Raw genomic sequence first — 23,060 nt, 5'->3', positions numbered from 1 at the left:
CGCGGTCTGCACGTCCAGCACGAACGCTGGTCCAACTGAGGCGCCAGGTGGAAATGGCATGGCAAGCCATTCCACAGGACTACATCGAGCATCTCTACGATCGTCTCCATGGGAGAATAGCAGCCTGCATTGCTGCGAAAGGTGGATATACAGTGTACTAGTGCCGACATTGTGCATGCTCTGTTGCCTGTGTCTATGTGCCTGTGGTTCTGTCAGTGTGATCATGTGATGTATCTGACCCCAGGAATGTGTCAATAAAGTTTCCCCTTCCTGGGACAATGAATTCACGGTGTTCAATTTCCAGGAGTGTATTTGTTCGGTGCGAAGAGCATTTAAACTGAGACTCCCAGAAAGTTGCTGACCACATAAAGGAAACAGCCACAGTTTACTATGTATTATCACAAAAAGATTTCAAAAATGTACACGTTGTGCAGAACTGTTTGATGCCAGTTAACGGATCCATAAGTGATTAATTAATGGCAGAAAAGCGATATTTTGCTGAGTGTACGCGCGTGTCATTGAAACAAAGTCATCTATCAGAACCTCCCAAGTTTAGATAATAAGCTATCCATAATACTGAATCAGCATCAAAAGTACGCAATGAAGCACACGTTCCAACAATTGAAATAGTTACAGCTAAGATTTTCTATCAACAGTTTACCTGACGTGCTACCCCGACGATCCGCAATAAAAAACACGACAAATTAACTCAGTATCCACTTATGTATAATTTTCCAATAATTATATGAATAAAACCATCTATATCTTTTAATAAATCTCTTTATTACGCTGTCTGGGCTACTGCCATAATCAGATATCAAAAACTTAAAACTTTCAAAACATGGCTCAGTGTCAGTATTAAAACTCTGTACCTACTCGGGGCACACATATAGGCTTTTAATACAGACACTGAACTTCGTTCTAACCTTTAATCTGATGAAGCCAGTAGCCAAAATGGCGTAATAAGGGATTTTATTAAGCACTATAGTCGATCTCATATAGGAAATACATTTCCTCCATTAATTACTTTTAAATGCAAATCCTGTATGATTTCGCATGCATGCAGCCTCTTAAAATATCTGCACAAGACATTACCAGCTTCTACATGGTTGTCACACAGTTCACAAACCTTCACACAGGTGTGAACCAATGCGTCCATTCACACCAACGACGCGATCGCCAGTGTGCCTGCTGAATCTCACCCCTTGATCCCTAAAGGCAGCCACTTCCACTGCAGAGCTCCACCAATTAAACAGTTTCTGTCAACCTTAAAATCCCACATGACGTATCTGCCCACCTATTTTGTGTGCAGAAGAGAACCGGAAACAGACCACTAGCTTCTTTGGAACTACCAGCGGGATTTGGTTTTGCTAGGAGATCCAAGATTATGTTACTAACTCGATACGGAAAAATTCTAAAAGCGTACATTTAATTCTGCAAAACATCAGTCATTTGTTAGGACAGAATGATAAATTTCGACTTTGCAACGTGTAACAACATCAAGCCGATTAACTTATGAAACGTGTCGCCATGTTAATCGGCGAATAATTTCTAAAAATGATCTCCATAGAATCAAGGAGCACACTTGTCTATAAAATGTGGAGAGTACTAGGCGATTAATCCCACGAATCGCTCTCTTCAATTGGAGACAATAATGAAAAGTGCAAAATGTTCCAGAAGGAATTGTCAATATACATGGAAATAATAGGCAAGATGTTTCGAAGCAATAAAGTGTAGTAAAAATGGACTCTAAAATGAGTACCTTAATACCTATGAGCACTTTTTATCTTCGTTCATGTGAAAGATATCTCTTCCGCTGAACAAGTGCCCATTAGCCTTAACATCGGCATTTTAAAGCAAACATTTACTAGAGACTTTTTTCTTGTTTTGGCCTTACTGCCTCCTGACAAAGTGTGGCAAGAAAAGAGCATGCAGTAGGTAAGGCTTATCTCACATTATCGGAGACAAATAACTGCTTATAGTTCTTGAGGTACGCATGTTAGTCTACGTTCAGCAGACTTTTTTGCTTCGAATGATTATTCGTGTGATAGACCTCAATATTGAACATTCATCCTGGGACACCATGTTGTTGTTGTTGTTGTTGTTGTTGTGGTCTTCAATCCAAAGAATGGTTTGATGCAGCTCTCCACGCTACTCTACTCTATGCTTTGCAAGCTTCTTCATCTCTGAGTAATTACTGCAACTTGCATTCTTCCCAATTTGTGTACTGTATTCATCCCTTGGCCGCCCTCTACGGTTTTTACCCACCATGCCTCCCTCTGGTACTAAACTGGTGGTCCCTTGATTCCTCAGGATGTGTCCTACCAACCTATCTCTTCCTCTAGTCAGGTAGTGCCACAAATTTCTCCTCTCCTCAATTTTTTTCACCCACTCCTCATTAGTTACGTGATCTACCCATCTAATCTTGGGCATTCTTCTGTATGACCACATTTCAAAAGCTTCTATTCTCTTATTGTCTAAACTGTTTATTGTCCATGTTCCACTTCCATACATGGCTACACTCCATAGAAATACTTTCGGAAAGGCATTCTGCTAACGAATTTGTCTTCTTCAAAAACGCTTTTCTTGCCATTGTTCGTCTACATTTTATATCCTCCCTACTTCGACCATCATCAGCTATTTTGCTTCCCAATTAGCAAAATTCACCCACTACTTTAAGTGTCTCGTTTCCTAATCTGTTTCCCTCAGCATCACCTGATTTACTTCGACTACATTCCATTATGTCGTTTTGCTTTTATTGGTGTTCATCTTATATCTTACTTTCAGGACACTGTCTATTCAGTTTAATTGCTCTTGCAAGTCCTTTGCTGTCTCTGACAGAATTACAGTGTCATCACAAACGTAATCTGATGTCAATTAACATCCTTCTGGGTGTACTGCAGCGTACCTGAAATACAAGAACGCTTAATTTATATGATTAGCGTTTCAGGGCCGCCATACATTCTCGAATGTAACATGTGATATGTTGCAACTTCCTGGCAGATTAAAACTGTGTGCCGGACCGAGACTCGAACTCGGGACCTTTGCCTTTCGCGGGCAAGTGCTCTACCAACTGAGCTACCCAAGCACGACTCACGCCCCGTCCTCACACCTTTAATTCTGCCAGTATCTCGTCTCCTACGTTCCAAACTTTACAGAAGCTCTCCTGCGACCCCTGCAGAACTAGCACTCCTGAAAGAAAGGATATTGCGGAGACATGGCTTAGCCACAGCCTGGGGGATGTTTCCAGAATGTGATTTTCACTCTGCAGCGGAGTGTGCGCTGATATGAAACTTACTGGCAGATTAAAACTGTGTGCCGGACCGAGACTCGAACTCGGGACCTTTGCCTTTCGTGGGCAAGTGCTGTACCAACTGAGCTACCCAAGCGCGAATCACGCCCCCTCCTCACAGGTTTACTTCTGCCAGCGAAATAAAAGGTCCCGAGTTCGAGTCTTGGTCCGGCACACAGTTTTATTCTGCGAGGAAGTTTCATATCAGGGCACAATCCGCTGCAGAGTGAAAATCTCATACTGGAAATACCCCCCAGGCTGTGGCTAAGCCATGTCTCCGCAATATCCTTTCTTTCAGGAGTGCTAGTTGTGCAGGGTTCGCAGGAGAGCTTCTGTAAAGTTTGGAAGGTAGGAGACGAGATACTGGCAGAAGTAAAGCTGTGAGGACGAGGCGTGAGTCCTGCTTGGGTAGCTCAGTTGGTAGAGCACTTGCCCAGGAAAGGCAAAGGTCCCGAGTTCGATTCTCGGTCCGGCACACAATTTCAATCTCCCAGGAAGTTTCATATCAGCGCACACTCCGCTGCAGAGTGAAAGTCTCATTCTGGATATGATATGTTACTGAAAACTTGAAGCAGTGCACTAACTTTAGCCTTTCAACACACCTTTCGGGTACACCCTAATTTGTTCATCTGACGATTTCGAAGCTCTTACTGTTAGGGAGACCTGAATCGGTTCACAAGGCTAGTCATATACTCGGCAGCTCGTGCTTTGTTCACCAAAAGTGTGAGTGGAACTGTATTGAATGATAAAATCAAAGAATGCATCAGAAACCTGGGCACCGTTTTAAGATGCTCTGTATGTTATGCACAAATAGGAATGGATTTCACAATATCTCTGCGTTATGTATATTGGTTCCTATAGAGATTGCTGTTGTGTAAATGGTAATAATTCATAAACATAATAATTGTTCCAGCAGTGTTTAATTTATTAACGCTTTTTGTTTAGCAATGAATATTTTTGAATTTTTTTAATATATGCTACAGGTACGTCGGTAACACGATCGACATGTAAGACCCTATTACACAACTCTTTCATGCCAAAAGAGTGATCTAATTCCTTGTGGCAGTCGGACTTCTTCTGCAAAAAAAAATTGTTCAAATGGCTCTGAGCACTATGGGACTTAACTACTGAGGTCATCAGTCCCATAGAACTTAGAACTACTTAAACCTAACTAACCTAAGGACATCACACACATCCATGCCCGAGGCAGGATTCGAACCTGCGACCGTAGCGGTCACGCGGTTCCAAACTGAAGCGCTTAGAACCGCACGGCCACACCGGCCGGCCTTCTTCTGCACTTGCCCTCCATTTTTGTGGTACCAGTGTTTCCAGTCTTTCTGTTAACATGGGAGGCAAGAGTGACACTCGGTTACTGAACCGATATTCATGACTTTTTCAATAAAATAACAAATTACAAAATTGACTTTAGATATTTGTTGTACACCAGTGAGACTGTATTATGTATTTTTAATTAAAAAAATTTCACTTACAGGATACTACAACATAGACATCGCGGAGTGTGCAGGGGAGGGGGGACGGATGCCACAATTTTCCACCTAGAAAAAAAAGTCAAAAACTACTTTGAAGCTGTCGATATTGTCTAATATAGTAAGTAGAGACATAGAAAAAGGTTTTTAATAGAATGGCGGCACTCTGAATTAAAAGCCAGTGTTTCAGGCACAAACGTCGTTATAAAAACGTGCGCCAAAAATCAAAATTAAAATATGTCTCAGAAATATTACTTACTACAAGCTACAAAAAGGTGAAACGGAATTGCTTTTATATTTCGTGAGTCAAAGCTCCTGCCTGAATGAAAAAAAGTAGTTAAAAATAAACGTTTTAAGTTTCAACTTGTGTTTTTTAATATTAGAATCGAGCAAATCTGTAATCGACAATGTTAGCATCGTATAGTTGACCCTTGCTTTGAAATTGTCGAAACACTCTCGTTTTGACTGGGTTCTGCTTACCAATCGAAGCGTTGGAACTACTTTTGCAATCATTTCCATCAATATGTTATTTTCAAGCACTTACGTTTTGCTTCACATAAAACAAACAAAGGAAATGACAAGTTAAGCAGACACGAGACAAGCACATGCTTTCAGACTGTTTATAAAATAAAAATGTTCAAATGTGTGTGAAATCCTATGGGACTTAACTGCTAAGGTGATCAGTCCCTAAGCTTACACACTACAAAACCTAAATTATCCTAAGGACAAACACACACGCCCATGCCTGAGGGAGAACTCGAACCTCCGCCGGCACCAGCAGCACAGTCCATGACTGCAGCGCCCCAGACCGCTCGGCTAATCCCGCGCGGCTCTGTTTATCACAAACAGATGAGGTTGCGAGGAGAAATCTTGTTGTATATCAGTTTTTTATAGATTCTTCCGTTACTATTTGGGAGAACAATTCCACGTTAAGGTTGAATAATATGAATTGTGTCTCTTTTGTACTGATTTTTGTTTATTTCAAATTAGTTTACGGCGTATTGGGCCGCCTTCAGGAAACAACCGACTAGCGTCTGAAAGACTCACTACTTCTTAGGTAACTAAACAATATAATCAAAGATACATTCCACTTGCCAAGAGTGTTATGCAGCAAACTTATTGATACCTCACATATTGATACCTACATATTTCGTGATTCGCTGTTTCATGAAATACACTTTATTGCTTAACAACAATTATTGTAAACACAAATTTATACCTTGTCAAAGGAATAAAAAGGCGCACAATGATTTAAAAAAAACTTGTACAGGATCAAGTCAACAGAATTTTTACAATCTATACCATTAAGAACAGGACTTAAAACAAGGAATATACACGAACGGGAACACGCAAGTAAGAAGTCACACCAACCAGACGTGACTACACACTGGTTCAAACAAACTGAGTTTACCAATAAGATAAATTACAAATGAGTGGCACTAAAGGCACTAACAATTCCCAGGCTTTGCTAAAACAGTAAATGGTAGACAAATAGTGACTGGTGGAAAGCTATTAACAATTTATAACCTTAATAAAATCCCTTAAGTAATAAAATACACAACCAACCCCCCCCCCCAAAAAAAATATACAAGAAACTCCAGAAATGCATACGATTTTAATGTGACGTGCAACTGGTACACACCAGCAGAAACATTGACAATGACCCTTAAACAAATATAAAATCCCCCAAAACGGAAATTTGGTTGGGAAGACATTCAAGTGTGACTTCCAGCTGGTACACGCCAGCAGACACATTAACAATGACCGTTAAAGAAATATGCAGGCCCAAAAAATACAAGAAAAAGTGGTAATTTATAGCAGGCGGCTATCATAGCCAACAGGCAACAAGCAGGCAAGTTTCACAATGAATGGAGTTAGTTAATGACTGGATAAGAAACGAAGAACTCAACAGTTAATACTCATAAGTAAAGGGCTTTAAAAATTAATGCGCTCCAGAGCCAGCAATAAGGGTGCAAGATTTAAACAAGGGGTTAAAGAGAAAATATAGCGGCAAGGAACTCTGGAAATGCAGAACACGGTTCCAAGCATATGTGCTTGCTGAAGTCACAATACTGAATAGGTCAAGAGTTCCGGAATTAATTGGCGACGCTTCGCCGTGGCACGTATCAAATGGCTCAGAGCACTATGCGACTTAAATTCTGAGGTCATCAGTCACCTAGAACTTAGAACTAATTAAACCTAACTAACATATGGACATCACACACATCCATTCCCGAGGCAGGATTCGAACCTGCGACCGTAGCGGTCGCTCGGCTCCAGACTGTAGCGCCTAAAACCGCACGGCCACACCGGCCGGCAGCACGTATCAAACGATCAAATTTGGTTAACTTGAGCCAACACGAGGCGATTGGTGGAGGCGCCTGATTGCGGACCAACTCAGTCGTCGAGCGATGACGGGTATCGGTGCAGCAGAAAGAAAACAGGTCTCTGTTGTGGGCCCAGGAAACAGGAACACGTCGTCCACTGCCACAACTAACCTGCCAACACAAATCAGAAGAGAACAGTAGTCTGCTCAAAGAAGGCTAAAAACGAGAGGCTCTAGGATGTAGGCAATATCAACTTATTCCAGAAATGACTACAATTACAAGTTATGAGCTTAACACTCCATAAAATTACTTGAAAATTAACAAGGTGAAATATCAACAAAAAAGGTTCAAATGTCTCTGAGCAGTATGGGACTTAACATCTGTGGTCATCAGTCCCCTAAAACTTAGAACTACTTAAACCTAACTAACCTAAGGACATCACAAATATCCATGCCCGAGACAGGATTCGAACCTGCGACCGGATCGGTCACGCGGTTCCAGACTGAAGCGCCTAGAACCGCACGGCCACACCGGCCGGCAAATATCCACATCTGCAAGTCAAATTACTAGGACATACTCATCTACAAAAGGTTCCTTGCCTTCGACACAGACTATGTTGCAAAATCAGTTTCATCAATTCAGTTTACAACAGAGAATCCTCGTACAGTTGCAAGGAATATGGCGTCGAACAGCAAATTGTTATCAGATACACTGACCCAAACAACGATTCGGAGGAGCGTTAATAAGACAGGTCAAATTCCATATTAACACAGACGTGGCATTACGATAACCAGTACCAATAAAAAACAACATTTAACTCCACTCAGGTGTGAAGGAGCCGTGACTTCCAGGATCCCAAGCAGGGGTGTTACGGCCTCCAGTCCAGGCGGTCTTCGATGTGCCGTAAAATTTAAGCTTGCAGAATTGGATCGGAACTTACTGACCAGGTTGCACGCGGCGTCCGCTGCTTTTCCCGCAGCTCGCCGCTATCAATTCTTAATCCAACCGACAAAACTTGCCTCCGACCGATTTAACCACTCACGGCTTCTCGAGGCCCGTACCGAACACCAGGAGTCCCCCAAAACATACAAATACCAGCTAATTGTCGGTACCAGGGACCCGCCAAAAACCAACCACATACGCCTCGACCAAAGACCCTCGCACCCGACATATGATCAGGACCGATATCGGCAGCCCAAGTAGTTGGTGGCGACAGCTGAGTGCCATGCCCTCCAAAATTAAAGCTGCCACGGCTCACTTGTTTCCGAACGTTGAGCTTACACTTTACACGATGGACAACGTTAAGCAAAACACAACATTAGAGGTTAAATAGTTATAATGCTAAAGTCTGTGAGGGCTTGACGTTGGCTGAGAAATTTAAACTGAGCACTCTTCATCTATGTTATGCAACAAGCACATTTTTTAACATCGTAAATTAAATTTTAGGTAATGGTCAGTATAATACATCGTAATTAAAATTACAGTATTACAGGTTATATGATTATGATACCATTGTGAGATCGTGACGATGGCTAACAACTGTCTAACTGAGCAATAGTAACTTATGTTGTACAATAATCATGTTTTACGTTTCGCCGGCCGCGGTGGCCGAGCGGCTCTAGGCGCTTCAGTCCCGAACGGCGCGACTGCTACGGTCGCAGGTTCGATTTCTGTCTCGGGCATGGATGTGTGTGATGTCCTTAGGTTAGTTAGGTTTAATTAATTCTAAGTTCTAGGGGACTGATGACCTCAGATGTTAAGTCCCATAGTGCTCAGAGCCATTTGAACCATTTTTTTTTTTGTTTTACGTTTCCAAAACAAGACTTTCACTCTGCAAAGGAGTGTGCGCTGATCTGAAATTTCCTGGCAGATTAAAACTGTGTGCCGGGCCGACACTCGAACTCGGCACTTCTTCCTTTCGCGGGCAAGTGCTCTACCGCTGAGCCTCTACCGCCGAGCAACCCAAATATGACTCATCACTCCCCCCCCCCCCCCTCCCCGCACCGCTTCAATTATGCGAGTACCTCCTGGTAGAGCACTTGCCCGCGAAAGGCAAAAGTCCCGAGTTCGAGTCTCGGCCCGGCACACAGTTTTAATCTGCCAGGAAGTTTCACGTTTTACTTTGTAAATTATATGTTTATTGCAATGAGAAACAGTAAACACAGTACACAGGGAAAATGCACAATATTAAAGTATTAAAAGTTATATTTTTGAAGCTTGTGGGAAGGCAAGGTAGGGGAATGAAGTTCTACTGTGTTTTAATTTTGTGTAACAGTATGTGTCATTGTGAGTGTTTGTCGGTGTGCGGCTGATAGTTTTCATGATGTGTTCAGGTGTCACTGATCACTTGGAACCAGCTGAGATTGCGAGCTAAATGTCTGTTTGAATCAACTGCTTCTAACAGACTTAGTTTTCTTTCTTTGTTGGCTGTACATAGTACTTCTGTGTGTACTTGGTATCTGTGTCCTTCTTTCAATTCATGTTCCGCCAAGGTGGAATCTAGCTGCGTTAGTGTTAAATCAGCCTAGATGTTACAACCCTGCCTTTCTGACGAATATGCAGTTTGTTGCTGTCATTGCAAGTGGTTTTGTAAACACCACTGCTACTTAAAAAATCTTTTTTATCCTTGCCGCTTGTAAGAGGCAATAGAGTTTATATCCTATTCTACATTCTGTAGTATATGATGTGTTACACAGTATTCATCCGCCTCTTAGCACAGACAACACGGAACAGTACGAACTGAGATCCTGTGCATTCTTCTATTTTACTTACTCAGGTAGAAGTTGGAGATATTCACATCACCTGTACCTCTGCCTTTCTTTAGCAATACTAGCACCAATTACCTTTTTCAGCTTCTTCCGTACATTCCTTAACAGTGCGTAAACCACGAACTTTTTGCTTAGTTTGATTTCTGCGGTACTTGATAATCTCCAATGGATCACAGCATTTTCCAGTTTGGCGCTATGCGATTTTCTGATGGCACATGGCAACAGATCTTGCAATCGTGCTTTTGTACTTTAAAATAAAATTATCCACTATGTTCCTTTAGATGTTCCGTAGAGCGTTGTTTCTACCGTTATTTGTGCGTAACGCTGTACACCTTAGGGTAATCAGTGCACAATTGTCATATCGGGACATTTATCTGGCGTGTTCGCTTGTTCTACAGTCATTTCAGCTTCATTCACCAGTCTGCGATTCGCTTAATTAACTAACGCCGTGGGCACGCTTCATTACACCAAAGGCATGAATGTTGCACGGATGTAAAACAATCATGGAGCAGCCTCGGGGATTTCAAGCGAGCGCAAGGGTCATGAAAACCATACTGTCGGCTGCATGAATTCGCCGTCGGAACCGAAACTGTTCGCAGTAACAATTTTTTGTCGACGGCAGATAATTCCGTTTCATGTCGAAAGCTGTTGTAGCGAGCTCGTAAAACTTTCAGCAGCGCGCGGCAATCATTGACGTCCAGTTTGACGCCACGGGGAAGTAATTAGGGCTTTTATCGGCACACGTCAACACCAAATTACCTGCCGCGTCCACCCCACATGCCGAGCTCAGACCTGAGTTGTAATTGTAGCGTCCGCTGCTTTATATCCGAAACTCGCAGAAATTTGGGAGGTAATAACGATTTATGACGTTCCTGCTCCAAGCTTTCAGCGGTTTATTGGTTCTCGTTGCGTAGTGACAAAGACATATTCCGCCTGCTAATTTGATGACCACTGATTAATGAAATAAACAAAATTCACCTTTGTCAAGACTGGCTGAAAAGGGAAAGTAAAAATATTTATGTATTGGCTGACGATACAGCAAAAGTCTACATGATTAAATTACTAAATTTATTTCATGCTGCCTCATCATACGATTTCAGGGTCTAAAACACATTTCATATTGCAGAAGCAGTTATTATAGCCGACGTTACTAGCCGACCGCGGTGGCCGAGCGATTATAGGCGCTTCAGTCCGGAACCGAGCTACTGCTACCGTCGCAGGCTCGAATCCTGCATCGGGCATAGATGTGGGTGATGTTATAAGGTTAGATAGGTTTAAGTAGTTCTAAGTTCTAGGGGACTGGTGACCTCAGATGTTAAGTAGCCTAGTGCTCAGAGCCATTTGAACCATTTGAACCGACGTTACTCGAAACATTCATCTTTAGTTTTAAGAGATGTCGCTAGAAGTAAATCGTTTGGCGGATCTTCACTGTTTAAGAACGAGGGTGGTGGTGATTGTTGACAGACAACGGGAACCGGTGTTAAATGATGATGATGATGATGTTTGGTTTGTGGGGCGCTCAACTGCGTGGTTATCAGCGCCCGTACAATTATCCAATCTTTGCTCAGTCCAATTTCGCCACTTTCCTGGATGATGATGAAATGATGAGGACAACACAAACACCCAGTCATCTCGAGGCAGGTGAAAATCCCTGACCCCGCCGGGAATCGAACCCGGGACCCCGTGCTCGGGAAGCGAGAACGCTACCGCGAGACCACGAGCGGCGGACCCCGGTGTTAAAGATGGGAATGCAACCACGCTGTTATACAATACAGGTACTCTTATACATTTATTGCAGTATATTGTTCCATTTGTCTTTATAAATATTTCAGGTTTCGTTCAAATTTCGGATATGTTCATAACTATGAAAACAAGTAAAAGACATGCTGAGGTAGATCTTACATAACTAATATGAAACACGCATATGAATTTCTTCCAATCCATATGTGGCATACAGCGAACCAGTGCTTAACAGTATTGGTTAAAAACAGTCTTGGTTGCAATTTTAGTTTTTTTTATTATTCAACCAAGCGTTTCGCCTTATGTAGACATCTTCAGGTTGCCTACATAGAAAACAGAGAACAAATACATCTATTTATGAATCGCCATCGCGTTGTGCAGACTTGGATAACCTATAAGCATGTATAAACATAACACCTATTGAAAGAGCAAATACCTTAAATTGGTATTTCTTAGAAGAATCCTTTAGTCAGTGTAGCCAAATGGCATCGTCAAATATATCAGGCCAACATCGCCTTCGTTAAACTCGGTAAAAACTAGAAATATAAAATAGTAAAATCATTACCTTTTCTAGATGGACGCGAGAGGCACCAAGATCTGCATAACGCGTTCCCGTTCTCAGGAGCGAGTAACAGAGTAAGATGGGGACTCAGGTAGTAAGCATAATAAGCCACAGCGTCGAGTGCCAGTACCGAAGCCTAATACAGAATCACCTCAAGAGGTGGCGCTGCGACGCAGCAGTGATAAAATGAGAGATCGTATACTGGATATACATACCCACATAAAACATTGATAAGATGGAATTACTAGGGGCAACACCTATGCACAACTTATCCTAAAATTTTGACGAAGTAAAATGTAAAAGAAGGCGGTAAATTTAAAATGAGAAAACAAGGTGTATAATACAACACACAGATGCAGTACATAAACAGATTTTTCGTATCATATCCACTAGAACTAGAACATTAAAAACACAGGACTGTAATTACAGATAAAGAGGCCGCCCATATACCACGCAATACTGCGTCATTCGGAGCTACAACTTCTAGCAAGAAAACTTTTTTTATAAAATACAAGCAAAATTATTAGGCTTAAAAATACACACCAACGTGGAAGGCGGACGTTATGCGAGTAAACTCCCCCCCCCTTTTTTTTATAGCTACATTGAAATGTGTAAAATGCGACATCATTTAAAGCGACAAACTCACAAGTATCCTATTTGAGTTAAAAAACGCTAATGGCTTGGCTAAGAAGAAGACATAAGACCAGAGAGGAACAGGGCTCCTATTTAGTCAGAATTACGAGAGCTCCAGGATTACATTAATAACACCGATTTCATAACTTCTAAAAAGGCCTGATTGGCACCAAATATTTGGCCGTTAAGGAGAGACAAATCTTTGTCTTCCATATGCCTAAATACTTCAATAGCTTCCAAAATATTCAACTTCTTACCCTTTTGCACACAGTGAAAAAACTTGCGGAGGACTATGGCCACAGGCTTTAAGGTGTTGGGCAAAGGCAGAGTTCTGTTTTACCTGTCCCTATCTATTAAGAAGATGTTCTTTCAATCTAATTTTGAAGGTTCTGCCTGTTTGTCCAACATATCCTTCATTACGATCGTGACACTCCAGAAGATATACCCCCGATGCCAAAAGGTTGCCTAAAATTGCAACCAAGACTGTTTTTAACCAATACATGCACATGACAAATAAAGAGGCTGTGGAAAAATATGTGAAAATACCCCGAGAAATGTATGCTTGAGTGTAAATGCAATTGCTAGCCAAGACTGCAATATACGCTGTTGTATTTGACCATGAACGACACCTGTACAGTGTCCTCAATACACTGCCAAGTGTCAGTCGTCGTCAGAACATTGTTATGTGTAGTTGTGAGTGCATTGTGTTGGAGCTAAATGCTTTCGAACGTGGGCTAAGTACTGGTGCTCCTATGGTAGATTCTTCCATAAGCAAGGTAGCCGAATGGTTTGATACGAGTGTTGTCCCGAAAGTTAGTTCCGATCAGTAGCTAAATAGAAACCACAGTGAAAATCTACATCTACATCTACATACATACTCCGCAATCCATCATACGGCGCGTGGCGGAGGGTACCTCGTACACCCAACTAGCATCTTCTCTCCCTGTTCCACTCCCTAACAGAAAGAGGGAAAAATGACTGCCTATATGCCTATGTACGAGCCCTAATCTCTCTTATCTTATTTTTGTGGTCTTTCCGCGAAATGTAAGTTGGCGGCAGTAAAATTGTACTGCAGTCAGCCTCAACTGCTGGTTCTCTAAATTTCCTCAGCAGCGATTCACGGAAAGAACGCCTTCTTTCCCCTAGAGACTCCCACTCGAGTTCCTGAAGCATATCCGTAACACTCGCGTGATGATCAAACCTACCAGTAACAAATCTAGCAGCCCGCCTCTGAATTGCTTCTATGTCCCCCCTCAATCCGACCAGATAGGGATCCCAAACGCTCGAGCAATACTCAAGAATAGGTCGTATTAGTGTTTTATAAGCGGTGTCCTTTACAGATGAACCACATTTTCCCAAAATTCTACCAATGAACCGAAGACGACTATCCGCCTTCCCCACAACTGCCATTACATGCTCTGCAATGTTACGCCCAAATATTTAATCGTTGTGACTGCGTCAAGCGCTACACTACTAATCGAGTATTCAAACATTACGGGATTCTTTTTCCTATTCATCTGCAGTAATTTACATTTATCTGTATTTAGAGTTAGCTGCCATTCTTTACACCAATCACAAATCTTGTCCAAGTCATCTTTTATCCTCCTACAGTCTCTCAACGACGACACCTTCCCGTACACCACAGCATCATCAGCAAACAGCCGCACATTGCTATCCACCCTATCCGAAAGATCATTTATGTAGATAGAAAACAACAGCGGACCCACAACACTTCCCTGGGGCACTCCAGATGATACCCTCACCTCCGATGAACGCTCACCATCGAGGACAACGTACTGGGTTCTATTACTTAAGACGTCTTCGAGCCACTCACATACTTGGGAACCAATCCCGTATGCTCGTACCTTAGTTAGGAGTCTGCAGTGAGGCACCGAGTCAAACGCTTTCCGGGACTCAAGGAATATGGCATCCGTCTGATACCCTTCATCCATCGTTCGCAATATATCATGAGAAAAAAGGGCGAGTTGCGTTTCGGGGGAGCGATGCTTTCTAAAGCCGTGCTGATGCATGGACAGCAACTTCTCTGTCTCAAGGACATTCATTATATTCGAACTGAGAATATGTTCGAGAATCCTGCAACAAACCGATGTTAAGGATATTGGTCTGTAATTTTGAGGATCCGTTCTTCTACCCTTCTTATATACAGGTGTCACCTGCGCTTTTTTCCAGTTGCTCGGGACTTTACGTTGGGCGTGAGATTCGCGATAAATACAAGCTAAGTAAGGAGATGCAGTAGAGAACTCTCTGTAAAACCGAATTGGAATCCCATCAGGACCTGACGATTTATTTATTTTCAACCCATTCAGCTGCTTCATAACCCCAGGGATGTCTATCACCATGTCCTCCATACGGGAATCTGTACGAGACTCAAACGGCTGTATGTTTGTACGATCCTCCAAGATTTCTCAAATGCTGAATTTAAAATTTCAGCTTTCGTTTTGCTGTCTTCCGTTGCCAGGCGAGACTGATCAGTGAGTGACTGGATGGAAGAATTTCCTTGGGTTTTCAGCAAGATCTTTTGCTAAGCTATGGCGGTGGTAGTGGTTGTATGCTTCGCGCATCGCTCTTTTTACAGCAGCACGAATCTCTACTAATTTTTGCCGGTCCTCTTTCTCCCGATCTTTCTTATACCGCAAGTGCAACTGTCTTTGCTTTTATTTGCAAGAGCTAGCTACACTTTCCAGGTACATCTCTACATAGTCGCCGCTCTGACTTAGACATTTGCCGAAGCGTTATACCAAATTTCCAACACCATCGTCATAGAAGGCAGCCGCCAGTGCTTTCCGATAATTCTCTACGCTGGTCTATATCGCGTACCCTGTGCTCAAGTATTGCCTTCGTATCTAGCGTTTCATTAGAACAGAGATGATAATCAGGACGAGCCAATTAGCGCCTTGTTGTGGGTGATCGAACACTTCCCGTCGAAAAGGCTGCAAGAGCGTCTTCACTGCCCCTGCAGAGAGCGACTGAGAATTGCCATGAAGAAGGAAGTGTGTGGCACTTCACTAAGGCGAAGCCCCTCAGCGGGCCCCCCTACTTGGCGGGAGTCATCGTTGTTGTAGGCACCTTTACTCGCTCACAGTGCACACACAACGGAAAAGAGCGTCTTGATGCGATCGAAGGTCATACTAGAGAAACTACACAACACATCTGTGCAAAGCTTCATCGGGTTTTCACTGTGGTGTCCATTTCGCGACCGATCGGAACTTATATTCTGGACAATCCTCGTATATCAAGAGGCGCCAGTTTAAGATTGATACCGGTCCAGAGAAATCAGAAAAGCACTATCGGATGAAAGTGCATGTTGACTGATCGTAACAGATGATCGCTGAAAAGGATTTGACGAAAAATAAGAGGACGCCAGCTGAAAAAGTCACTGTAGAACTGAATGTTGCACTCGCGAACCCAGTCAGCAGCAAAACAATACAAAGGGAGCGCCATAAGTGGGAATTACAGGACGAACTGCAATGCCAGAATCACTCATCAGTGACGCAGATGCCGGTGACAGGAAAACGTCATCCAGAAACCATAAAACATGGCGTTCGGAGCAATGGAAGAGAGAGTCATGTGGTGCGATGAGTTTTACTGCTCATTCGTTTCCGCCGAGAGCGAAATATGGAGCGGGTTTGGTGATGACCTCGCCAGCCACATCCTGGTATTTCTTGAGCCCTATGATTTCTCTGAAAGGTCGCTTTACTGCTAAGGTCTATGTGGTTATTCTGGATGACGAGATCCATCCCATAATACAACGTTTGTTCTTCATTGGCGAAGCCGTATTCCAAGATGACATGGTCCCCGTTCGAAACCTTGCATCATCAAGGACTGGTTTTGTGAGCATGCAGATGAAATGCTTGATGTCCCCTTGCCACCTCAGTTCCCACCTCTCAATACTGCAGCTGCTTTATGGACTGCATTGGAGAGAAGGCGCGTGGTCGTTAGCTGCTTCATCATCGGTACCCGAGCTTGCCAGTAGTTTTCAGAAATGAAGGTATAAGATCCCCTTCAAAAACAAACTCGAATTGCTAAAAATCAAAGGAAATTTTACACTGGACTGATAATTATATACCGACCCACGAAAGAAATGAGGCAAAATTAAGAACAAATCATACACATCATAATTGCTTAAAATGAAATGTTAGAGTCTGATACATAAAGAAGCAGAACTGCAACAAGAACTAAGCAATGCTAAAATCGATATTGCTGCCATAACCGAATTTCCGTGGGACGACTGAATTTCAGAATAATGTGATGATATGTTTAGGAATATTGCAAGAATAAGGAGCTGCCGTTGAAGTCTCTACCGGGGTGCGGAAAGCGTTAATGAATTGTATACACTCATACACATTTATAAAAGAAAGTATATTAGTGGTACTGAGAGAGGATGTCTCCATGTGGTCTTTATATGCTCCAGAAGAAGGGAGAACTCAAAATTCTATTGAATTTTATGAGCTGTTACAGAGCACTATTGGGGAAATAAATAAAAATGGTTATATACTTCTCACGGGAGACTTAAACGCCCGACTGGGTAGCATACCCGTTACAGGTAAGGTGGGTACAGGGGATGGAAATACGCTGAAAAACAATAGAAAGAATCTAATAGAATTTTCCACACACAATTAATTACAAACATCAAACACATTTTTAAACATCGTGACATCCACAAATTTACATGGACAGATCGAAGTACAGCTTGCAAATAAAAAGGTACGGGTAAGAATAAAAGACACAAGAGTTTACAGAAGCCTTGATGTTTCACTTTTTAGGAAGAAGTGGCATAACTTTTTTTTTAAATATATGCAAGAAACAACGCATAAACACCCAGTGGGATCTAAAAACCCTTAAGACGCACGTATTCAATTATATAGTACGAAACTACTGTACCAAAAGAGATTAAATGAGTAATGTCAAATCAAACCAGTAAGAAATAACAAATGCAGAATAGAACACTATTAAAGAAATCAAAATGCACGTAACCGCTAAAGCCTTAAGAATGAGGAAACAGAAATACTCTAAAAAGGGAGTAATAATTTGGAGTGACCCAAGTTAGCAAATTAAAAAAGACAAAAAGGCACGTGTCTAAAATCCTTTTCATTCAATAATAATGAGAATAAAAGAATATAAAAAATTTAAAACTTACTGTGTATAGGTATATCACAATACGCCAAAACATCGTTCACATAATATGAAACGTCATACCTACCAGGTCGGTACAGGATTAACTGTCAGTAGTGAGTTCATGAGACGAACGGACTCAAGCACGGACACAAGCACAACAGGTGTTGCTGCAGTACATAGATCCTATATGTAATTTAATTTAAAAACAACCATGATTCCAAATATACGGTACACATATAAAAATCTTCTTTGAAATGTTTATAAAATATTCTTGAATACTGCTAACAAACCCGATACAGCACATTTACAATACTTGCATTATCTCATTAGGACAATGCAAGTATCTTTTTCGATACTATCACTAAGTAAGTGACAATCATAGTTACAAAAGAAAAAGAAAAATCTCTTAAAACTTCTTATAAGAAACTGAAGTTACACTGTACGCTGATAAAGTTTAGTAAACCAATAAAATCAAAATACAGCTGTGTTCATCCTGATATCTAAAGCTAACCAACCAATCTGAAAATTACAGTGCTGTAGTGCAACACGCCATACTTAGTGCACCAAAAAATTAGGCGATGCGATAGCATGTATCAGTACCATGAATAGTACGAAGGATACCAACGGAAAAGTGTCAAAAACAGGTATAGTCCGCATCACAGACTGTGCATACGGGCGTTTGCTGCCAAATGACGTGATTTGAAAGTGATGTTTTCGCGAATCGTGATCCCCATTTTAATTTTGACGAACCAACGCATCACTCATCTAATGTCTTATTTACGTGGAAATTCAATGGAAAGATTGTGTGTGTAGATGGCACAATATGTTTGTAAGAATTTCTATGAAGGTATATTGTCATTTGCTTCTTCTATGGGTTAATGTTGCATTATCTGTAAAGCCATTTGTCGCACGACTTTTAATTTTATTACAGATTTGAAGATGGTAACTTAGTTTTACCGAAACCGGTAATCTATAACAAAGCTTTTATGACGATCTCGACTACAGATCGTCGCTGCTAACTCAACATGAGTAAAGTAATAAGTAAGTCTGCTTTGTTAAGGAAAGAAATATTAAAAATTAAACGGGAAAATTGAGATGAATATGTGAGTGAAATAGACCAAGAAGTTCGTGGAAGAAAAAACAATACATACAACATTACGAAGCACTTGAATAAGTAAGATACTCTGCAGTTAAATGTAATATCCGAAAAGAAATGGTTAAGCCACTTGAAATGATTATGGGCTGGTAATGAAGAACAATCAGAAATATAAACACCAAAACCAGAAACTGTATTGATTTCATAATCGCAGTATATTTTAAATCAATGGAAGAAGTAAAAAAATGCAATCAAAGAAGCAAAAGGAAGTTGCCTGTCACTGACAATATAAACGCGGAGCTGATTAAATATGAACCTGATAAACTAACGCATGAATTCTTTAATTTTATGAATGTTTGCTGGCTGAGCGGACATGTGACGCAGGAATGGAATGAAGCTTTGATATGCCCTATTTACAATAAAATAGGTAAATCACAATGCTGAGAAATAAATCTAATAAATTCCTGCTATGAATTGTGTGCTAAAATTATAAACAAGAGATTAGTATCGATAGTGGAGGCACGTACTTTAGAGGTACAACATGGTTTTAGAAAGGGTAGATCGTGTTCTGATTCTCTTTCCACTATGGCCCAAGTAACCAAGAAAACAATGGAGTTCGGATTGCGAACTTTTATGTTTTTATCGATTATAACAAGATGTTTCACAAGATGATGCGGAAAGTTCTATGGGAATCATTTAAGAAATTCCAGTACATCTGATTATGACAATTCAGTCAGTACACAAAAATAATAAAATAAGAATCCGTGTGTGAGGAAATTGAAAGAAACTGCCAATATCAATTAAGGACTCACCAATATCAATTAAGGACTCAGACAAGTCTGTCCACTGTCCCCCATCCTTTTTAATGTTTACATCGAGGATATCATTCGTAAATAGTTGACACATTAAGAAATGATAATTTTAATTTTGTGACCTTTTTTTTTTTTTTTTTTTTTTTTTTTTTTTTTTTTTTTTTTTTTTTTCTGACGATCAGATTATAACAGGAGACTCTGAAGAAAGGTTGAAATTTCACTGCACAAATTGAGTGAAACTGCCGCCAAATACGGAATGATAATATTGACAGATAAAAGACTAGTGATGGCATTTCAAGGATTGGAACCCAGAAGAGCCAAAATTGTTATACATAGACAAACAACTGAAGAAGTAAGAGAGTTTAAATATTTAGAATGCAATTTTAAATTTTCCAAGTCAAATGATATAGAGCAAAAATTGAAGAGATTCAGACATATCTGTGGAATTGGCGAACGTACATTAAAACATAACGTACAGAAAGAAACATTAATTAAACTCTACAGAGTAGCTGTTGTATAGCAGCGAATGTTTGACGCTAACAACTGATTAATTACGACGAATCGAATTATCAGAGACGAAGTTCCAGCGCTGTGTAGTGGCATATTAATTGTTGGACTATGAAAGAAATACCAATATTTGATAAGGACTAAATCTTCAACCTATTACAAATATAACTGAAAAATACCGACTGAACTAGGAAGATTGTGTCCAACGTATGTCTAATGATAGAATAATTAAAACGACAGTACAACATAACCCAAACGGCAAGAACAGCGTTGTACCTCCCTTAAGGGGATAGCGTAACAGTTCTGAGGTGGAAGAGCCCAAAAGGCCTAATCCCTGAAGACGATGATGATGATGATGATGATGAAATCCGTAAAGGGCCTGTATTTATCCGAGACGATAGGAATGTGCTTTGAATGCCAACGGCTTTCTTATACCGTATTGGGCGTGCTAATGTGTTTTGCTGCTTCAGTATTTTTATCCACCCTCCGTATAATCATAGTGAAATAAGTATCAATGAATGCTAAAGTTGTTGCAAATGAAATGTGATAAAATATGACCACTATCCATGTCCATAATCGTTACCTGAATTTGCCACTACTTCCCAGAAAAAAGGTATGAGATTCTGTTGGAAACCGTACAGGACTATTGGAAGCTGTTTGAATATCAACGGTTTTCGAACACCTTATTATCCACAGTAATTTCTGGTGTTTTTGGTGTTTCCGTAGTTTCATTCACCACCTGTATTAGTGTATACATTACCTAATATACTGCAGAACAATGTCAGTTTTATGTGTTGTTAACAGCCTCCACGGGTCACTAATATGTATACCTTACAACACCAGGAATATAATGACGTGTGGGCAAGTGGCGTCGCCCTCTGTACGTGATGCAGCAAGATAATAAAACCATAGTGATAAAATAAAACTAGAATATATCTTGCAGTTCATCTTGAACGTGGTTTCTTTTGTCTTACGTGTTAGTGTGATTCTTTTATGAATATTCCACCAAAAGGAATTGTTCTTCGTGGCTCGGGACCACGTGTAGTCTGGGACAGAATTCGTGAGACCCCTTGCTGTCACCGTATGTTTTACTGCAAAGCAATACTGCCTGTTGGGCAGCATAACAGGCAAGGAGAGTGTGGAAAGGAAGTAGCGAAGATTCTTCAAGATACGCCCTTGTTTTAGTTTGACATGATGTCGACCTTGCTAACGAATCAACCAACTGACTTGCAATTTTATGTTTACCATGGCGTGTTATTCTCTTTATTCTGATACCATTTGCTACTCAGGGTCTTTCCGTAAGAGCGTGAAAAAGTTTAACAGGAAACTGGGGTTGGAGAAGCCAGCTTAAGGAGATGATAGGAATAAAATTACATTACTGGGTTCATTTTTATTTACATTAATTTCAGTTTACTAAAAGAACGATCATTAACATAATAAACGTACAATTTGTACTGTACCCTACAAAATGTGCTGAAGCTGACGGTGATCAACCTCCATGCAAGCATGACATCGGCGAATAAGATTCTGACGCTCCCTGACAAATATCCCTTGTGTGTTCCGATTAACATGAAAGGCAGCTACAATTCTGGAAACTAATTTCATCTACGTATCCACTGGGATCTCATAGATAAATGACTTTGGATAGCCCCATAGGAAATAACCAAGGGGATTCACGTCAGGTGACCTCGCAAGCCATGGAATAGGACCTCCCAATCCAGCAACTAGGAAATACAGCACTGAAATAGCTGTGGTCGTCCACAATGAAGTCCAGAACAACCAAGGGTACGTTCTCCAACACCTCTTTGCACGAACTTTAAGTACAGATGGCCATTCAGATGGCCAGGTAGAGGATATGGGCCAGTGACATTGTCGCCTACAATGCCGCCCCAGATATTCACAGCGAAACGTACTTGATGGCGTGACTCTACTATAGTGTGAGGGCTTTCCTCATCCCGCACGTGGCTATTTCTCTGTTCGAAATACCATCACTATCAAATAAGGTCTCGTCAGTAAACAGCACAGTATGGAGGAAATCTGGTCCACCAATCCATTGCTGAAAAAACACTGACACAATGCGATCATTGATGCAAAATCAGTCACAAGCATTGCTTGGGATCACTGTAAGCGATATGGGTGTAATTTTTATTCGTGGAGTACTCACCGCACGGCAGTATGTTCAGTGACAATTTCACATGAAGTAGACGATTGCTTCTAATAGGGTCCGCTTCAACACGTTCCAGCACCTCCCATTCAAAATCGGGTGTGCGCGTGGTCCTCACGTTTCCAGATCCCTCATTTCTTCTTTCAAATGAACCAGTCTCCTGCATTCGTCGATCGAGAGAAATTAACACGCTTTTTCACAGATGACGCCTGTCACGAAATCGTTCCCTGTACAGCCTATCAGCAGCGAGAGCATTTCAACGCACTTCCCCATACACTTCGTCCGTGTCAGTGAGTTCTGCAAAACTTTACAGGTACTGCTCCATCGTATTGTACTGTAGGTCTCTGAATAGCACTAAGTAATGAATTGGTCTGCCGTTAATAGCACGTTCTGTCATGGGACAAAGTACATACGACACAACACAGCAATCTTACCGACAAGTAAAACAAACAAACCCTGCATCATGGCTTCCAAGTAATCAAGCTCTTCCTCCTCGTTCCTTTGCAGGAAATGAAGAAAGTATATGTAAATAAACA

General features: G+C 41.2%; 1 non-coding gene across 1 annotated transcript; it reads left to right on the top strand.

Moving 5' to 3' along the window:
- The first annotated feature begins 3,693 nt into the window (after nucleotides 1-3,693).
- On the top strand, nucleotides 3,694-3,768 carry Trnas-gga (transfer RNA serine (anticodon GGA)). Its single transcript has one exon. It is a non-coding gene; the product is annotated as a tRNA-Ser (tRNA).
- Nucleotides 3,769-23,060: the final 19,292 nt, after the last annotated feature.

This window comes from Schistocerca cancellata, chromosome 3 (assembly GCF_023864275.1).
Source record: "Schistocerca cancellata isolate TAMUIC-IGC-003103 chromosome 3, iqSchCanc2.1, whole genome shotgun sequence".
Lineage (NCBI taxonomy): Eukaryota > Metazoa > Arthropoda > Insecta > Orthoptera > Acrididae > Schistocerca > Schistocerca cancellata.
The sequence above is the reverse complement of the archived record's forward strand: the minus strand, read 5'-3'. Positions and strand labels throughout refer to the sequence as shown.